Below are 21,225 nucleotides of genomic sequence, written 5' to 3' on the forward strand. Positions count from 1 at the left end.
AGTAGACATTTATATAATGCACTTTTAGCTGCAGTGTTATCTTTACATCAAGGACTAGTTAGCAGGCAAAGGATTCATATTTCATTAAAATACTGATAGTATTCTTTATAGAATCTGAAAATTTAAACACCATGCAGTGCTTTGGAATTTTAAATGAATGGTTTTCATTTATATTACATTTTAATTTAGTTAGTCAAACACATTTGTTAGACATAATTATGAGCTGAGCCTTGAACTAGACGTTATGGCTGACAATAAGGTAGCAAGGTGTGTCTCTTGCCTGAGAGAGAAAATATACTGGGGAATGCAAAAATGTGCTGTGCACAGGAAAAGATTTAAAACTTAGTAAGAGAACATACAAATAAGTAGTATTTATATGTCAGTGAAATCCAAATGTCTGCCAGTCTCCTGGAGTCCATTCTTTCTTTTCTCCCCATCACATGCTGAAATAAGCCATGCTAGCTTTTCTTTGCTTTCCTGATCAGACTTAGGCTTTAGGTCTTTTGCACTCACTTGTCCATTTGCTGGGACATTTTCTGCTGATTTTCCCATAGCTGGTAACTCTCCCTCCCTTCACCCATCCATAGCTGCTAACTGCTTGATATTCAAGTCTCATCTTCTTAGAGAAGTCTTCTGTGTACAAGTAGTTTAAAGACAGCATTTTAGTAGACTATTCATCTATTTATGTATTGTCTTTCTTCACTTAGATTCTTCCCCAGTACATAATGAACTCTCAATAAATATTGAACAAATGAATCAACAGAAAAGACAAATGAAGAACTAAAAGTAGAAACAGTTAATATATTTCAATGAGGCTTCCTGGGGGGTCACTTTTTATTTTTATTTATTTATTTCACAGAGTGTCACTCTGTGGTTCAGGCTGGAGTGCAGTGGTGTGATCACAGCTCAGTGCAGCCTCAACCTCCTGTGCTCAAGTGATCTTCCCACCTCAGTCTCTAGAGTAGCTGGGGCTACAGGTCCATGCCACCAAGCCAGGCTAATTTTTAAATTTTTTGTAGTGATAGGGTTTCAGTATGTTACCGAGGCTGAGATTGAATTCCTTGGCTCAGGCAATCCTCCCACGGCCACTTTTAAAATCTGTTTTTGATGGAAAGAGAAGTGATACTCTTCTTCTTTACCCAAAAAGAAAATATAGGTAATAGCACAATACGAACAGAACAAGAGATAGTGAGCATAGTATAGAAAGTGTACTGTGACTTCTAGAAAAACATCTATGTCTATTCTTTGCATTGCATAGAATTGTAATGTGAACTGAAATGTAGTCAAATTGGTGAGAATGTAGGGTGTTAAGTTTGTAAAGAGGCTGAAAGGCCAAAAGAAGAGGCTTGGACATGCTACAGTAAGACATGGGATCTGTGTTGTTCCTTGAGCAGAAAATCCTATGATTAAATAAGCCATTCTATATTGGGTCAAAGACAACCTTTCAAAGGTGGCCTGCAAAGGCTCATTTACTTTTGTACTTAAGAAATAGCACCAGAGGTTGCATTCACACAGAAGAAGGAGCCTCTTTTAAATGCAAATACTCATAATTTAAGCTTTTAACTTTAATTATCAATTAAATCCTTGCAGGGTTTAGTTGACTGTTGAAAGCAAAATACTAAGATGTGTAGATATCTGGGGTGATGGGTTTAAATGGCAATGGGAGGAGTAAGAATACCAGCAGAAAAGAAAGCTCCACTAACAGTAGAGACACGAAGATTGCCAGATTATAATTTTCCTAAAGCTTGCTTTGGCTATTACTTAAAAATCTTCTTACCTAATAATTTTTATTCTAAAAGCAATAGGTAGGATGGTTTATAAATGGGGATGTCGATAGAGCATTTATAAATGGGGATGTCGATAGGATAACATAAGATCCTAAGGAAATACACACCTAATTAATGAAATAGCAAACAAATGGAAAAGAAACAATATGTTTGAATACATAATCAGCTATACTTGGTGACGGAGATTACAGAGAAGGGAATAACACAATTTTAGAAGAGAAAGAGGCCTCAGCAGTGGGTGAGCTAAAGCCTGTAACAAATGCCAATGTCAATTTTACAACATCCTGATAAACTGAGTAAGTTATCTCGCTCTACCTGACCATTGAAGGGAGAAGGATCTCAGCGAATGAGATTTCTTTCTTTCTTTTCTTTTTCTTTCTTTCCTTCTCTCTTTCTTTCTTCCTTTCTTTCTTTCTTTTTCTTTCTTTCTTTCTTTCTTTCTTTCTTTCTTTCTTTCTTTCTCTTTCTTTCTTTCTTTCTTTCTTTTTCTTTCTTTCTTCCTTCCTTCCTTCCTTCCTCCCTCCCTCCTCCCTCCCTCCCTCCCTCCCTCCTTTCTTTCTCTTTCTTTCTTTCTTTCTTTCTTTCTTTCTTTCTTTCTTTCTTTCTTTCTTTCTTTCTTCTTTCTTTCTTTCTCTCTTTCTTTCTCTCTTTCTTTCTGTCTCTCTCTCTTTCTTTCTTTTTTTTTTTTTTGAGATTTTGAGACATGGTCTTGCTCTATCACCCCGGATGGGGTGCAGTGGTGCGATCATAGCTCACTGCATTCTGGATCTCCCTGACACAAGTAATCCCCCTCCTGAGTAGCTGGGACTATAGGTGCACCACGATGCCCAGCTAATTTTTTTGATTTTTAGTGGAAATGAGGTCTCACTATGTTGCCCAGACTGGCCTTGAACTCCTGAGCTCAAGAGATCCTCCCGCCTGGGCCTCCCAAAGTTCTGGGATTACACGTGTGAGCCAGTGTGCCCAGATGGAAGAGAGCTTTTTTTAAGTCTAACTATTATGCCCTTTCTTCTGTTTGGCCAAAATTTTCTATTATTGAATTCAGAAGTGAAAGGAATGAATTTAATCCGTCCTGTATTTGGTTAGCTTTTATTAAATATTTTAAGGTTCTGATTTTGTTCTCATCTTTTCCATGTGAGACCATATGCTCTCTTTCCTTCTTCATTTGTTCTGGACTTTTGAATCCTTCAGCCCTGTGGTTGTTTTTTCTGGGGTCTTCTAGGTGATCCATGATCTTTTTAAACATTGGGACACATGATTCTACAGAGTCTTTGGGTAGCAAAAGACCAAATCAGAGTGACATGCTCTCATTGGTTCTGATTACTGTAATTAACACTTATTAATTTTACTGTATTTTATTTCTGTGGGTTTTTTTTTAAATTTAAAAGTTTTTTTGGACTACTAATTCCATATTTGTTTTGTCTGAAAAAGGAAAGGAATGTTAGATCTAAAGATCTGACTGATAAGCTTATGATGGATATGGCAAGTCTCAAATGTGGCTGGTATATTCAATGGCATGCACCAAGAAATAGGCTACCATTGAATTCCTAAATTGCAGGAATCTGAAGAAAACTAGATTTTTTTCCCATCGACTTTGTATTTTCCTCTCCCTGAGAGTTGTGAAATGGACAATTTAAATTATGAATGGAAGCAAGTGCAGTTTAATGAAAAAACATAAAAATATGTAAATAAGAAACAAATCTAAGTGAGCATAGAGGCATAGAATTAATGTGATGTGTGTGGTGTGTGTGTGTGTGTGTGTGTGTGTGTGATTACATACACAGGTCCTTGCAGTGTTTTCATTTCTGGTCACCACCTTAGCAAACTAATCAATGAGGCATGAACTGCTATCTGCAATGAAAGAAATGAAAAATAAACTAGAGATAATCCCTCAGTTAAAAGGTTATTCTGTGTGATAAAAGCTATTTTGTTAATTTATTTACTTACTGGTACAGTGAGATAAAGTGAAAGTACAATTAGGCATTTCTTGTTGAAAGAATTTTAAAGGGCAATGATGACTTAATATTCTGTATTATTTGACTGATATTTAAAGTAATTTTTAAACTAAAATTTTTTGTAGGACACAAAATTGTATATTATTTTGCTTTAGTTTATTTTATATTTTGAATTTTGTAGATGTATACATAATATAATTGATTATTCAGTAAAAATGAATATAAAATCTTCTTTGGATGAATCCTTAGCATTAGATGTCTTAATTTAATGAGGGATGGAAATTTTTTTGGAAAGGCTATTCCTGTATTGTAATATTTTCAGTTAATTACATACATGATGTATACTTTAAAAAAATAGTTTATTACCTAAGGCATGCAAGGCTTAAAACCTAGATGACAGGTTGATAGTTGCAGCAAACCACCATGGCACATGTATACCTATGTAACAAACCTGCACACATATCCCAGAACTTAAAGTAAAATAAAAATAAATTAAATTTTTAAAATAATTCATTTGTTCCTTCTTCAGCTGATTCATCCAGCAAACAGTAATACTTTTATCCTTGCTACCAGATCATTGAATTCTGGCAAAAAAAGGAATATATAGAACATAGTTGCTGCATTTAAAGGCTTTGTTGGCAGACTAAAATAATACAGAAATTATTATGTTAATAGAAAGATTAATATGATACTATGGTATTCCATGATACAATAGAAGTAAAAGGTGAGCATTTGGGAAGATTAGGGAAGAAGTTGGTGAGAATTGGTGTAGGACTTCTACATACAACTGAAGGAACGGGCATTTCAGGAAGAAAGATTGGATCTGTAAAGCATGAATATGTGAAAGTAATTAGGTTTCAACTACAGAGTGAGGGTAGGAAAGTTATGAGAAATTACAGCCAAAAGGAATTGAGGTGCTAGATTTTGAAGGGTCTTGTGTGCTAAAACAAGAAATTTGGTGAATATTTGGATTTGCAGAAGGCACTGAAAGTGCTATAATGTTATTTCTATATAGAACACTTAGGTCAGTATTAAACACTACAGAAAGCGAGGAGGACCTGAGATAAGGCAGGAGCAATGTGAATGAAGAAGAGAGTGAGTTGGAAGATGTATCATAGGCAGAATCAATAGAAGATGATGATTATTAAGCTAAGAAGTGGAAAGTACATTGAAAAAGAGGGAAGGATTGGGAAGACTCTCTGGGCTCTGGTTTTAGGGATTGGATGGATGGTGGTTTATTTTCAGAGATATGTAATGCAATAGATAATGAGGTGCAGGCTTAAGGTAGAAGATAAGAAGTTTACATCAGACATGTTGAATTTGAGGCACTTGTGAAACGTTCAGATATCACTTACCCCTCTAGAAAGATGGATTTGGAACTCAAGAGAAAAAGGAAAACATTATTTGTGTATTCCCAGATGTTTATTTTAATAATTGATAAACTAAAGACCAATTTAATTTCTAAGCTGATCTGAAATTATTTGAGGGGTATAAATTTTTCAGTCTCTAAACTAGAGCTTTTGTTATTTTTTCTTTAGGAGAAACAACCGAAGAAAATTATTTTTCAGAACCCACTAATTATCCCCCTAGACTGAAAGTTCTCTTTTTATTTACATAAAAGACATATTTCATTCTCATTGGAAATACTCTGCGTTAATATACTCTGTGTTCACCAATAGACAGCTATTGAAATTAGCTATTTTAATAGATATCAAAAACTGTTAAAATTTCTGTATAATACCTTTACTCAGAGAAATCAGGCAGGGCAGGAGGAAGAATAGTGACACTGAGATAGAAATGAGATTAAGATAATGGCACAAATATAGGAAACTGCCTTCCTAGGTTGGAAGAATGTACCCTGAACAGCGCAGCATGCAAACAGCCATATTTTTCCTTTGTGCTTGTTGTTCACATTCTTCTTATTAAATGTTCTGTGCTAATATTAGCTTCTTTGACTATTTTATTTCGGGTTTTTAAGTTTTATTGGCTCTAGCACCTCTTGAGGGTGTTGGGGAAGGGAAGATGTGGATTCCAAAAGGTTAAGTGACTTGTCAAGGTCACACATCTAATAAGTGGCAGCTTCTGTCTTTTGATCCATGGCAAAGTGACCTTTTTCTCTACTATTCAGAGGCACCATGGTATAATGAAATAAGTACAGGCTTTGAAGTCAGAGATACATGGATCTGACATAAAGATCTAAAATTTATGAGTCATGCTGTTGGGCCAGTCAGCTCAAATTTCCTCATCTGAGAGATGGAGATAATAATATCTGCCTAAAACGGTTGCTGGAATTTAAATGAGATAGATATTTTACTTACCTTTTAGTAGATGTTCTGTATATGTTAGCTTTCTCTTTTCTCTCAGTAAAGTCACAACCTTAACTCCTTGTTCTCAAACTTGGAAAAAGAGAATCAGTGAAGCCACTATGAAGAGCTCAAAGGGTAGACCAATACTCTCTCTGCCTGTTTTCTTTCTTGGCTTCATAATCTTCTTTCCATCCTTTCTATTTTAAAATACTTTTTTTTTTTTTTGAGACGGAGTTTTGCTCTGTTGCCCAGGCTGGAGTGCGGTGGCCGGATCTCAGCTCACTGCAAGCTCCGCCTCCTGGGTTTACGCCATTCTCCTGCCTCAGCCTCCCGAGTAGCTGGGGCTACAGGCGCCTGCCACCTCGCCCGGCTAGTTTTTTGTATTTTTAGTAGAGACGGAGTTTCACCATGTTAGCCAGGATGGTCTCGATCTCCTGACCTCGTGATCCGCCCGTCTCGGCCTCCCAAAGTGCTGGGATTATAGGCTTGAGCCACCGCGCCCGGCCTAAAATACATTTTTAAAAAATCTCCCTTATTGATGCCCGAAATATTCTAAACATTGATAGGTTTCTTTAAAGTCAAGTTAGCATTTAACCTGCACTTTCAGTAATATTTTTTATATCACTGCTTGGAAAGTCAGTTCAAGAACTGGATAAAAATATGAATCCTATATTTTCATATGAAATCTTTAGTAAACGTAGTAAAATTCAACAGATCTCTTATTTTTTTTTTTTTTTTGTTTAGTCCTCCCATCTCTAAAACGTGTGTATAATACTGTATGTAATCATACACCAACATAAGCCTACACCTATAGAAATGAATTTCAACTAATAACTAACCTACTCAAGTTAAAGTATGAAAAGAAGTTGTTGCTATAAACACGGTACTTTTCAAAAAGGATTCTTTTTATTTTGTAATTCTGGAAAATTATTATTTTAAGGACAACTATTGATACAGTGGCCCATGTCCTGTTTTTTTGTGTTTTGTTTTTTTGAATTGTCCTCGTTTCTTCCTTCAGTTAATATTTTGAGCTCCTTTTTATATGAGGGGTAAAATTCGAATTTCTTCCTATTGGTATGTTGAGGCCTAGTGTTGCCATAACAAAGATCTTATCCGCACGATCCAATTCTCCTATCAGAACCACTGAAACAGTTTCTATGAAAGTGTACCATAAAATAACGCATATGAAATAATATTCAGGAAGATATAACTGAGCATCTACTTGCACACAGTTGACATTTTGAAGTAATTAATAATAGTTAATATGTGATAAATATGATATTCAAGTATCTGCAGAGACATTTTAAGAGAGCTTCAAGTAATGATAGAATAATTTTGCTTACCATTATTTTATCTTTACTAATTTTTTCTTAATATTGTAGTTGAACATAAGAAGTTGTAAAATGGCTGAATCTGAAGTATTATATAATACTTATTTATGATTATTAGAAATTATATTTGTCTAATTTTTCTGGATGTGGTCATTCTCTTTTAAAATTTTGCTTGTAGTATTACAAATTCTTGAAAACTGGGTTTGAAACAAAAATCTAATATCCCTTTGAATGAAGAAGATGGGAATGATGCTACTACAATTTAGCTAATACATTATTTGTCATGCTGCAATTGCAGAATAACAAATATTTTATTTTGTAACTTTAATCAATTGTGTCTTCATACTTTTATTGCCTGAAGAAGAATATGAACAAAATTTCGTACACAGTGTTACCTTTTAAGACAGATCACCATGAGAATTTAATAAAATGACTAAATTAAATGTAAGATTATTTAAATCTATAATGATTTAAATCATCTGTTTTTAAATAATGCATCCAGAAGCTTTTTTTGTGGGATTAGACCTTATCTGCAAATAAACTTTAGTAGTGATATAATTATAAGAGAACAATAATATATTCTGTAGTCTACCATTTAGTTCATGTTTTATGCACGTTTAGACCATTGAATCTCTGAAAATCTCTGAAACAATAGAAATAAATTCTTTACTAGAAATAGCTTGCTTTTGCCTTGGCTTTGTGGCAAAATGACATTAGGGAACATATATGGTTGTTGTTGAACCTGATTGCTTTTGCAGCCCTTGGGTTGATAGTATCAGGTTCCAGCCTGCCCTGCTAGGTCAACGGGGACCCAGGGCTTTAAAGAGAAAAGTTCAGGGAAAGTTCACTTCTATTGTTTTACCATGGTTACAAAACAGAAAGAAAAAAAAAAGAAGAAGAAGAAAAGAAGAAATCTTGGGCTTATGACCCCTTGCTGCCATGGGCCCATTACTGGCTTCTTTTTGTTTTTGTCAATTAAACATTGCATCAGAGAAAATTAAAACTTACAGTAATCTATAAAGGAATAGAAGTCAAAGTATATACTCTATTATCACTTGTAGGCCATCCTCAGACATATTCAGTGACTGCCAGAGTCTTTGCTGTGTTTAGTTTAATTTCATTTTAAATGTTATTTAAATCTTCTCTTAGTGAAATATGAAAAGTTTGTTTATTGATTTTTTGGGGGGTAAAGGGAATAGTTTATTAAAAATCATTTAACTTTGACTAAATAGGTTGAAATAAGTATTTATTTTAAATTAAAGGGGGGAAATGTAAACTACAGCAACATTTTCACTAAAAAATTTTTGTTTACCTTAAATGGCAAGAAGTTGTGATATATAATAGGCCAGCATGTCCTTACTTGGAACAACCTCTAAGTGTTTTCTGAATACAGCTAAAATTTCCAACCAATTTAAAATCCTAAGTTTAGACTATAACCTAAACTTGCAGAAATGTTTGTTCTAAAAACATTTGCCAAGTGTTTGTTCTAAGGAAGGTCAATGCAATGTAGTTTATTTCACATTTTGTCCTCTGAGCCTATAAAATCATATAGCTAAAGCAATATAGCTGAAGCTTTTCTTCTTATTTTTAAAATATTACTGATACCTATAATATGTAGTGTTATCTATATACCCCAGACATCATCATTGCTGGATATTTCAATTTAATTTTTGTCCACATTTTATTTTTAACATGAATTTATATTCAAAAAAAGATTTCCAGATTGAAGTTCTAAGAAAAAAAGATTTAATTTCAGAAAAAAATATGATTTAAGAATATATATCCAAATGAATTAAAAGAAATCTAGATATTTTTTCAGTGAAGACATTATGGGTCATTTTAGAATTTCTATTATTATACTAAAAATCATGTATCATTTTTTATTTGTCATGCATTCCAATGCTTGGCTTCCAGAGATGAGAAGTGAAGTGGGGATTACGTAGAACCAAGATGACAGAGTAAGATGAATCTTAGTAACTCTTTGGAACGACATTAGCTATGTAATATGCTCATTTGTTTATTGATCCTTTGCTGTTTTGATTAACATATTTTCCTCGAAGTCACCTGTGTCAAGCATAGAACTGAACTTTCTCATGATCTAGATAGAATGTAATAAAAGAGAAGGGAGGTATTTAAGTATCTATTTAAATGAGTCAGACAATGTAGCAAGTATCAAAAACATTCCCCATATAACTTTTATCATATCATTTATAGTAACCAACAATAACATTCACTCTAGTTTTCTCATAAATACCTGCTATTTCCAATATCACACTGAAATGACAAAAATTTAAATGGTCCCCATATTGCTTATTCTTTTAACATGTGAAGAGTAGATTTTTAAAAAAATTAACTCTGGTTACATTACAAATGATTATTTTAATCTGTCATCCACACCATTTCAGTGTGGTTTGCTCATATGTTAAAATGGGAAATATTTAATGTGTAGAATGTTTAACATTGCTCATGATCACTTCTGAATAAAAAGGACTGCTTAAGTAAGCGAATCAGGTAGCAGATAAAAAGTAGCTTATGACTTATGAATTCAAAGGTCATCTAGTCCTTCACCTGCCTGCAGCCAGGACTTACCTCAACTATTCAAGATAAATGGCTCTCTCTCAGATGTTAAAAACCTTCAAGAGAAGAGTCTGTGGAGACCTTCCCTGATAACCTATTCTAATGTTTAACTGCTCTAATGAGAGGAAGAACTGTTTTTTCATATCTCATCTATATCCCTCCTGTTGCAGTTTAAGTGTTGATACTTATTTTTAATGTTATTTTCATGCTCTTTATTACTGTGTATTCTGAATTTATTATTGGCCAGATTTTCCCAGTGCATGAAGTGTTAGAAATAAATTTCATGCATTTTTCAAGGATCCAGCCTAGTGTATGACCTAAATGTGTATTACTTAACTTCAATGGCTTTGCAATCATGTTTTCTTTCTACTTAGAACCATTTCTTCCATCAATAAAGAGACATAATTATTTACTTTTATGTAGAATAACTGACTAGGGTATTGTTTGATCCATTCATGCCCCAGTGAACTAAACAGCTCTAATATGAATTGGTTAAGTAATATTTGATTTTTCTAACATTTACCCCAGAAGTCAACTTCAAAGTGTCTTCCAAAAGGGAATTCCTCAAAGACTATCAAGCCCTAATACAATTTTTAAGTAAATTTCTTTGCTTTGCAGATGTTCCACTGAATTCACTTCTTCTGTTATTTTATGTAAGAATTTTTTAATAAAGAGGGAAGAAAGGAAATGTTGGAAGATTTTTAGGTAGGCTGTCATGTGTTTTCCTACCTAGCCACCTCCAAAATGATATTTATTCAAATCTTATTTTGTCTTTTAATTTTTCAATATCTTTCAAATAGAAGCAGTTCAAACATCTAAATTCCTTAGAAGATCCTTTATGATAGCTCTTGTTCACTTTTCCATCCAGTCTAGATTTCTGCCATTATCTTCTATGTAACACTCTCCTCCTGTTCATCACACACACACACACACACACACACACACACACACACCCCTCATATTTGAAACTCACTTTTAGGTCCCATAAAATTCTAGTTCTCATTAATCTCTAGGGCTTTCTATAATCCTCTCCCTACCCCTCTCCATGTTCCCATTTGCACAGCACCTTTCTTTAAAATTTGGCAAAGATGAAAAGTCCTTGAGATGGAATCTGAAGGGAAATGTAATTTTCTTTATAAAAATCAATCAATTTGTTAACTTATTTACACAGTATTATTTCAAAGTCAAGTCTTATGACATTTTGAAGTCAGGAATTATCTTTTTCTTTCTTTTATCTCCCTCTTCAGACAAATAAAGTTCTAGACTCTATTGCCCATAAGTAGACTACTTATAATCACATTTAGATGCAAGATAGTCATAAAATTACAAAAAATACATGTGTAAGCCTAGACAACATGGTGAAACCCCATCTTTACAAAAAAATACAAAAATTAGTCAGGCATGGTGGTGCAAACTTGTAGTCTCAGCTACTAGGGAGGTAAAAGTGGAAGGATCGATTGAGCCCAGAAATTCGAGGCTATAGTGAGCCATGATCACGCCACTCCACCACTGCACTTTGCTCTTTGAGGCAGAGCAAAACCCTGTGTCAAGTACATACGTATGTGTATATTGATTTACTTATACAGTCATGTCCCCTTATCTGCAGGGTATACATTTCCAGATCTTCAGTGGATTCCTGAAACGGTGGACAGTACCCAACCCTCTATATACTATGCTTTTTTCTATATGTGCATACTTATGATAAAATTTAACTTATAAATTAGGCAAAGGAAGAGATTAGCAATGACTGATGATGAAATAGAGCAATTATATCAATATGCCAGCATCACTACTCTGGCCTTTTCAGGTCATTATTAAATAAAATAAGGATTACTCCAGCACAAGAACTGTGATACTGCCACAGTTCATCTGGTAACCACAAGATTTAGTTACTAAGTGCCTAAACAGTGGGTGTACACAGAATATACAGCCTGTATACTCTGGAAAATCGACAATTCACATCTCAGCGGGACAAAGCAGGACAGCGCAAGATTTTATCACAGTACTCAGAATGGCACACAATTTAAAACTGTGACATGTTTATTTCTGGAAGTTTCTATTTAATGTTTTCGGACTGTGGTTGACAGGGGTAACTGAAACTGCCAAGAGCAAAACCATGGATAATAGGGGACTACTGTATATATAACATGTTTTATTAATCAAGGAAAAATTTTATATATTTCTGTGATGAATTGATATTTTTAAAAAGTACATATATAAGTTAAGTTTGGCTATGAAGAAGCTAAATCATTTAAAAAATACTTGGAAACCCTGAGAAAACTTATTGACAAAGTAATAATCATAAGCACCATTTTAAGAACATTTAGATAATAATTGGATGTAGAAAAGTTGGTAACAAACAATACTTGGAAAATGCTAGCTTACTTATTTGAATGTCTTGCAAACCCTATTACATTATAAGAATCACTGTATGCTATTTAAATCTTCAACAAGGATTATTTTACAGTTATTACACTTAGATATCATACTCTTCATAATATATTATATGTTAGTATATTCTTCAGTTTCATAAACGGTATTGATGAGATTGGATACAAGAAAGGGTAGCAGTTTGATATGGGAAACACCAGAAAACTTCTATTCAAATATTTTATTAAACAGTTTTCAACTAAACGTTTTAGCTCAAAATAAAATATGCAATCTCTTTCTCCAGATCTATATTTGAAGAAATGAAATTACGTTGATTTTAGAGAATCTTCTCTTTAAAAGAATAATTTATTCAGTTAATAGGGGCTTATTCCTATTTTGAAGGAATTAAGTTGAGAAGTGAAAAACTTAATAAATGAACTGCTTTGATTCAATCAAGTCAACCTTATTTTTAATACCAGCGTTTAATTTGACTATATGGTTTGCTTGTTGATTGCTTTGTTGTTATAGATCGAGGCACAGGAATAAGCCATGCAGAAGAGACTATATATTTCAAATGCACCCTTAATCAGGATTTTTATTTTGTTTTTACTTTTTTTTTCATTTTTGGTTTTGGTGAAAATCCCCAGTTTGTTTGTGTTTTGCTGTAAATCTCAAGTGCTTCGTTTTAATTTATAGGTGATTACTAGCCTTTGGAAAAAGAATTTAGATTGCTCACCAAGTATATTATTATGCTTTTTCATTTCAGTGGGCCTGGTGAAACTTTCTTATGAGCTCGCTTTCCAAGATAAAAGCCAAATAGCGGGAGGTGTTTTTGAAACACTATGTGCCCTTGAGAATGGCTCGCTTACCCATCTCTTCATCCTCCCTTTCATTGTTCTCCTACAGCCTGTTATTTTTAAATCTCTATTTCTGCCATTATCTTCTATTAAAGATGCCACCCTCTAGTCTTTTTCTACAACTTTACATTTACACCAATTTACATTTCATTCCATTTCCTTGCTTAAAGTTATTACTTTGCTTATAAATAAAGTCTAGGTAGGCTTTTAAGGCCCTTGGAAATCTGATTACAAATTATCATTTCTTAATCTCATCTTCTCTAGATGTAAGAGCCTAATTATTATGTCTAAGCAAATATTATGTCATGCCTTTGTTCTGCTTCTGTTCTCTGGAATTATTTGCCTCTCCTTACTTTCTTTCCCCTTGCCAAATTCCAGTTCACTTTCATGACCCAATTATTCGGGGAGGCTCAGTGCTACTCTTGCCCCAAAGCCCACCATCTGCATTTGGGTGCCATGTACACAGGCTCACTTTCAGGACAAGCCCAGTGCAAAATACAAACGTAGGGTCTCTTATTTTAAAATGGCAAGAACTCAAGATGCTGACAGCAGAGCATTAAATCCAGCATAAGATTCTCTTCCAAGCATGTGACTTGTGCAACTGCCTAGGTTGCATGCCCTGCCGAGACTTCCTCAAGAAATGCTCCCAGAGCATGTAGTTCACATCTTTATTATGCTGCATTTACACAGCATGCTTACTGCATGTGTATGTATGTGCCTCTCACCCCAAGAGCTTGCAAGTTCCATGAGGGGACAGACCTGTCTTAATGTTCTTTCAAGTTCTTTAACCTAGTCAGTTTCCTCATGGGGAGAGATACTCACAACTGTATCGAACTAAATGTGAAGATGACTATGGGAAATAAAAACATTCAAATGTGTGTGTATTTCAAAGACTTTAATATCAAATAATTTGGGAAATAAAGTTTTTAGATATCTTAAAATGAAAATCATAGTTTATCAATAAGGTCTTTAAAACAGTTTAAATAGCCACAGTAAACTCTTACTGTACTGAGGCAGATTCACTATAAATGTGAGAATTGAGATGGAAATAGAGTTCAAAGAATCATTCTACGACATACAGTGTTAAGTTGAATTTAATGTGAGAATTAATGCATTTTGACATTTTTCAACTTTATATAATACTTCAAATAAGAATGCATATTTTGGCCTGAAAAATAGATACAGAATAAAATTGTGTAGTGAAAAAAAAAATTACCACAAGCAAATAGAATTATTCTGAAAGAATCTGGGTAAGTGAAATTATCAAGAAAACATTATAGTTCATATTTGTGAAGAAATCAATTTTATTTTTGTATGAAGCCAGTGCTTAAAAAGGATGGAATATGTCCAAGTAATCACATCACATGTTTTTGCTAAATTTCAGATAATTAAAAATAAATACCAGACAAATTAGAAAATTGTTTCACTGTTTTAATTATTTCTGAATATTTGTAAATATGCTATCTCTGTTGGAATTTCAATTAAGGAGGCTGTTATTAAAAATACATCTCAGTTATTATAACAAATATAAATATGTTATCAAATAGATTTCAATTAATACTAAATTCTTAAATGGACAAAAGGCTAATAATGTTTTAATTAATATAAGGATTAATAATATAATTAATAATATAAGTTTTTACCCCTTTTGTTGTCCTGATTCTTTATTGAATTTCAAGGAAGTTGTATATAGTAAATGCCACTTAAAAACTCTAAAACGATATAGGGTTCTATTATGAGTTCTGTAACATTCGCATTAGAAAATATCCTATTCTGACTGAATTTTTATATAACTTGAAGCTGGTGGTAAAGTTAGAGAATATTTATGATGACAAGGCTTTGATCACTAGATTTCTTGATTGATAAGAAAAAAGATCTGATAGTTTCTAACAAGAAAAATAAATAAATATATGCTATTGTACAAGGGTACAAGAGAAAAAGAATCTAAACTGAAGATTGATTGTTGAACAAGTGTGCTATGAAGAAAAGGGAAAAAGAGATATGAATAGAGAAGTACACTTACAGAATTTCTATGATCCATATGATAATTACTAATTGTTTTAATGGACACTTCATGGCATTCTCAAAGGAGATGAGACTTGATTTACTTGATTCTAAAAAAACAGACTTTTCATATAGAGATCAAAGTGGTAATTCCAAAGTCTTTTGGCTCTTTAACGTCAGAAAATAACTTTTCCCAAGTTTTGGCTATGGAAGGACTGGAGGAGTAACTTTGGTAGCTAACAAATTGCCTATCTGCCTATACTTTCATTGATAGGCTTGAGCAGTGTGAATTCAATGAAGAATACAAATCCATAAAACATTTTTTGAATAAATTCATTTTTAATGATGTTTAATGATTTTTTAATGATGAGTTCTAAATGATGTTAAACCACTGTCTTCCATACACTTCAGCAGTCCTTATCTACTTAGAAGCAAGTGCTCATTTGCAGATAGGTTAGTTTCTTCAAATGAAGCCCAGTGTGCTGAGAATTGTAGCCACAAGAGAATTTCGGTCCCTAAATGTTGCTTTAGAGCATTTTCTAGTTTCTGGTTGTGGACTTTATTCTTTTTCCTAACCCCAGAGTTATTGAATAAATAAAGATAATTTTTTTTTTGAGACGGAGTCTCGCTCTGTCCTCAGGCTGGAGTGCAGTGGCGCGATCTCGGCTCACTGCAAGCTCCGCCTCCTGGGTTCACGTCATTCTCCTGCCTCAGCCTCCCAAGTAGCTGGGACTACAGGCGCCCGCCACCACATCCGGCTAGTTTTTTTGTATTTTTAGTAGAGACGGGGTTTTGCCGTGTTAGCCAGGATGGTCTCGATCTCCTGACCTAGTGATCCGCCCGCCTCGGTCTCCCAAAGTGCTGGGATTACAGGCCTGAGCCACCGCGCCCGGCCAAGATAAAAATCTTAACACGAAATATTATTACTAGAGGAAAACCAAATCCAACATTTATGATGGTTTATCTTGACAATATTCACTCTGTACTTCTTAGCTGTTTGATAATTTTTGGTCCTGTTCTACACCTTATATCTTGAGCAGCATTATCTCCAAACACAATGGATCACTCTTTATATATGTGCTAGGAAATATAGCTTAGTGCTAGTTTCAACATCACTACCATAAAAATATAAATGTAAATTAATAGTCTTTGAATCAAAATGTATCAGAGAAATTACTGCATTGATTTTATTATTGTATTTTGTTTTTGTAAATTATTTTATTTCTTCCAAAATGATTTAGAGGAACTACCTTCAAACCAGTACAAATATTTCATAAATAATATCTGGCCGATTTCTAGCCAATTGAGCAATTTGTTGCACACACACAATAAGCCACCTCGTATCTTTTAGCAAGAAATAACACAATAATGAAGTTTGAATAATAAAGACATTACACTATAAATTAAGACACAATTAAAATTCGCTTTAAATGTTTCTTTGGGGGAGGGGACGCCATACTTCTACTCATCAAAGAGAAACATTTTCACAGTCCAGAGATCTTTTATTTTTATACCTTTTAAGCCATGAATCCACAGGGAAGAGGTTCCAGCAGCTCAGGCTCCCTGCCATGGGTTCTCATAAAGTGCGCTTCTCTGGGTGGAGCAGGCTGGTGCTTCAGTTGCACCCAGGCACGTTTCTCCTTGGCCTCCTTCTGTTACTGATCATTTTCCTTCACGCATTTCAGGAAGCTATCTCAGCTCTTAGAGTGCTTCATACACTCAATACGCACATTAATTCTCTTGGCAAGAACCTTGCCCTTTACTTATTTAAAACAATGCCAACAGCATGCTGAGGAGGAACATGGTAGACTCTTCCAGTTTTGCCATGGTAACCCTTGTGGGGCATTCCTTTTTGAACAGTACCCATTCCCTTGATGTCTACAATATCACCTTTCTTATAGATTTGCATATTGGTGGCCAAAGGATCAACTCTATGTTTTCTCAAAGGACTAGAGAACATATATCAGGTGTCTCTCTTCTTTCCCTTGGTTTTTCTCATTTTGGTGAATTATTGGAAGATGGTGGGTCCGGAAAAAAGGACTGCATTGCTCTTTGAAGCAAATAAGCATACTTAAATATACTATATGTTTTAATTAAAATCTGTTTGTCTCTACACTTCCTTATTTGAAGAGATGAAATGTCATCATTAAGTAGTTCGAAACTGAATTTTTATCATTCTATTTTGAACTCGGTAAAATTTTTTCGCACTGTAATAACTTCATTTTAGGACGGTATTCATATTTTCCCCAAAAACTTGGACAGATGGTCTTGGATTATTTGTTAATAATGAGGTACAATCTTTAGTAAGTCAGTGTTTATCAATATATCTGTCTTAACATGCAGACTTCACATAGTTGGTACCATGATTTAAAATCCAACTTTCTCTCCTCTTTTCCTCCCCTAAGGGTAAATGCAGAATTAGCTTGAAGGAGCAGATTTGCTGTGATTAGGGGTCTACTCTTAGTCCTATGCAGGTTCCTTACCCTACTCACAGGGGTTGAAAGCTTTGAGTTTCTTTTCACATAAAGGTTGTTTACTTCTGATGCATTCTATCTGCAGTTGAGCTCTAGTCTACGTATGCTCTTCCATTTTAAGTAGTCACAAAAAATAATTATGTTATTTATGATGCATCTTGTGCAGTCAACTTTACCTGCAGAAACAAACAATACCAACATCTCATTGGCTTATGACAACAACCATTTCTTTCTATTTGAGGACTGCTGATCAGGGACCACTCTGCTGAGCTCTGCTATGGTCTGTTCATCCATGTACTCTCATGGAAGGCAACAGAGGCTCAGGAAGGGACAGAACTATGTTGGTCCATGTCAGACTTCTTCCCAGTGATGGTATATGTCACATCTGCTCATATGTCATTGGCCACAGCAAGTCCCATAGCCAAGCCCAAATTAAAAAGTAGGAAAACCTTCTATAACTAAGAAAAGTGATATATTTCATATAGCCATGGCTATATGAAAGCAGGGCAAGGTCAGGGAGAGAATAGCTAATTGTGAACAATACATGGCACTTATTAGACAAGATGAATTTATTAAATGCCCATTATCCTTTGACTCTGCTAAGATACTATATGACACACAAATAAGAAAATTAGTTCTTATTTAGAAGTAAATTTTTAAAAAGAGAACATTTTAAAAATGATGAAATCCTAGCCAACTACTGCTTTTTTTTTTTTTTTGAGACGGAGTCTCGCTCTGTCGCCCAGGCTGCAGTGCAGTGGCCGGATCTCAGCTCACTGCAAGCTCCGCCTCCCGGGTTTACGCCATTCTCTCGCCTCAGCCTCCGGAGTAGCTGGGACTACAGGCGCCCGCCATCTCGCCCGGCTAATTTTTTGTATTTTTTTAGTAGAGACGGGGTTTCACCGTGTTAGCCAGGATGGTCTCGATCTCCTGACCTCGTGATCCACCCGTCTCGGCCTCCCAAAGTGCTGGGATTACAGGCTTGAGCCACCGCGCCCGGCCCAACTACTGCTTTACAATCTAGGTAGAGATGGCAATAAATATGTTAGACTATAAGTTGTTAAACAGATATTTGAAAATCCAGTCATATATATTCCTAATTAGTTCCTGAATAAGACTGGCAAGGCTCTTTAATATGATTCTCATATAACCTCTTGGAATGTTATGGTCTAATAATTTTTTCTCTTGTGCAAAATTCTTGTAATTGATTAAATTGACTTTAGAAGAGATCTATTTTTTTCTCACTAATTTTAAAGAAGTAATTTATGGTTAAATCCTTTAAAATAAAATTAATTCTCCATTTGGCAGCATCATTTATGCTGTTGTCAGTACCACCTTTTCCTAACATAATTATTATCATGTGTTTCTGGAAAGATGTTAGGGTATATTTCAGTGCTTTTCTTTCTTTTAATCAGCATTGTTACTTGTCTCAATAAATCTCTATTATTATACAAGTTCAATGCTACCTTTTGCATGACAATATTTTCTGCTTCAATGTAGAGGAAAAATAAATTTAAAGTAATTGCTTTCAGAAGTTTATTGTTTTATAGGACTGTTGTAAGTAAATAGGATGCAAAGCATTTGTTAATGTTTGCTTGTTAAGCTCACTGAAAGTAGATGTTTATACAAGCCCAGAATTACCTTCTTTCTTCCCTGTACCAAAGTACTTCAAGCTAATCAAGGAAATAATTCATTGGTGGCAAACTTTGGAAATTGTTCCCTAAGAAATATAGATTTAAATATGCTGTATGATTTTCATTTTAATTTAGTAAGTTAAAGGGGAAGTTTATATAAAATGATATGCAATTTAGGGTCATTTTAAAGTTGAGAACTGATTTCATATTTTTCAAGTCTTTAGATGTGAATAATTTGAGCTTAGTGTATACATTTCTTGTGCCTTGAATAACTTTTAAAACTGGAATGTTCGAATAGAATGGAAAAACATGGAGTTTGCATCATTTTATTTATATATGTGTTAGATACTTTTATTTATTTATTTTTTTTTGATAAGAAGAAGAGGAAAAAGAGAAGACAGATAACAGAAACTGAAGTTTTCCCATGCACACGCGGGCATGTGGAGTTGGTATCATGGCACTTAATTTTCAAATAGAAAACTTTATGGTAGTGTTGCAAGAAAGCAGTGGACTAGAAGTTTAGGCTCCCATGTTGAAAAACAACTATGTAATCGAACACTGTAAAACAGTATGGAATTGAACAAACCTTCACCCCTCATCACGAAATCTGAATTTTCTATTACTCTGAATTAATTTACTTTTCTGTTTACTTACCCACATTTTATCATCTCACGCAGGATACTTTCTGATTTTTATTTTCATCTTTCTACCTCACAGAAACCCTATCTGTATTTTAGTTTTAGTCCATCATTTTAGTGTGTATTTTAGATTTCATCTCCAAACCCTAGTTACTTCCTTAACTACCTCCTACCAATCCCTCTTTTGTTCTATCACTATCTCCCATTTCCTTATGTATTTGATTTTTCTGGATTGCATCTTTGATGTTTAAGTGATTTTCAGTTATATATCTGAACAAGAAATCATCAAATAGAAAATATTTTGTAATAAGATACAGAATTATATGCATCATTCATTATAGGAAAAAACACGGTTACTAAAGTACTACAATTTTTGGAAAACAATTGCATCTAAAGTTGTATGTATTAATTATAACTGATTGTCACATATCGTATTGAATTATGAAATCTCAGATTTAAATATACTTACCTAAGAAAATGTCTTGATTATGTAGTAATTTAATAACCATTTATATTTATTGACTTCATATAGCTTAGTACATATATAACCATTTATAAAAAAAATTTAAATGAATCTGTGTTTTTTAAGTAAATGCTGTCCTTGCTTGCATATCAGTTAATAACGTTTTGCATCTGCCTTATTTCTGATGTATGCATGCAAATTATAAGTATCTACTTATGCTTTAAGATCAGGGAGGATTGATAAAATTTTATTAGCAAGTCAGATTTTAAATTTTAAAAAGTCAAGTGCTGGATTTGTCTTTTTTATTCTATAATTGGGGAAAGGTTCCTAAAAAATACTTCACTAAAGTTAAAATTCGGAAATCCATGGATTTTGCATTTAACTTATTAAAGGCTAATTTACTTTGAACTTCTCTTAACTAATTAAAAGCTCAGAATCAGGGATGTGGAAAGTTTGGAAACATCAACTTGCATTAATTTTGTTTTCAAATACAAAAATTTTATTGCATACCCTAACTCCATGGGAGGTAAGAACATCTTCCTTCTTGCCATATTAGAGTTTTAATATATCTGTGCATTCAAGGCTGTCCAGGTAGTCACAGTGATTTAACTTAACCTATGGCAAGTCCTCAAATGTAACTATTTTAATTAAGATTGCTTATTTCTAACTAAGCTTGCTCTCTCTCGGTGTTTCTTTGTTTGTTTGTTTGTTTGTTTTGAGATGGAGGCTTGCTCTGTCACCCAGGCTGGAGTGCAGTCTCAGCGTACTGCAACCTCTGACTCCTGGGTTCAAGCGATTCTCCTGACTCAGCCTCCTGAAGAGCTGAGAT

At 34.0% G+C, this 21,225-nt stretch overlaps 1 protein-coding gene across 2 annotated transcripts in view; it reads left to right on the plus strand.

Moving 5' to 3' along the window:
• DACH1 (dachshund family transcription factor 1) overlaps positions 1-21,225 on the plus strand; it is a 440,276-nt gene that overhangs the window by 150,687 nt on the left and 268,364 nt on the right. The gene's annotated exons all lie outside the window — the stretch shown is intronic.

This window comes from Trachypithecus francoisi, unplaced genomic scaffold (assembly GCF_009764315.1).
Source record: "Trachypithecus francoisi isolate TF-2019V2 unplaced genomic scaffold, Tfra_2.0 Lachesis_group18, whole genome shotgun sequence".
NCBI classification, from domain to species: domain Eukaryota; kingdom Metazoa; phylum Chordata; class Mammalia; order Primates; family Cercopithecidae; genus Trachypithecus; species Trachypithecus francoisi.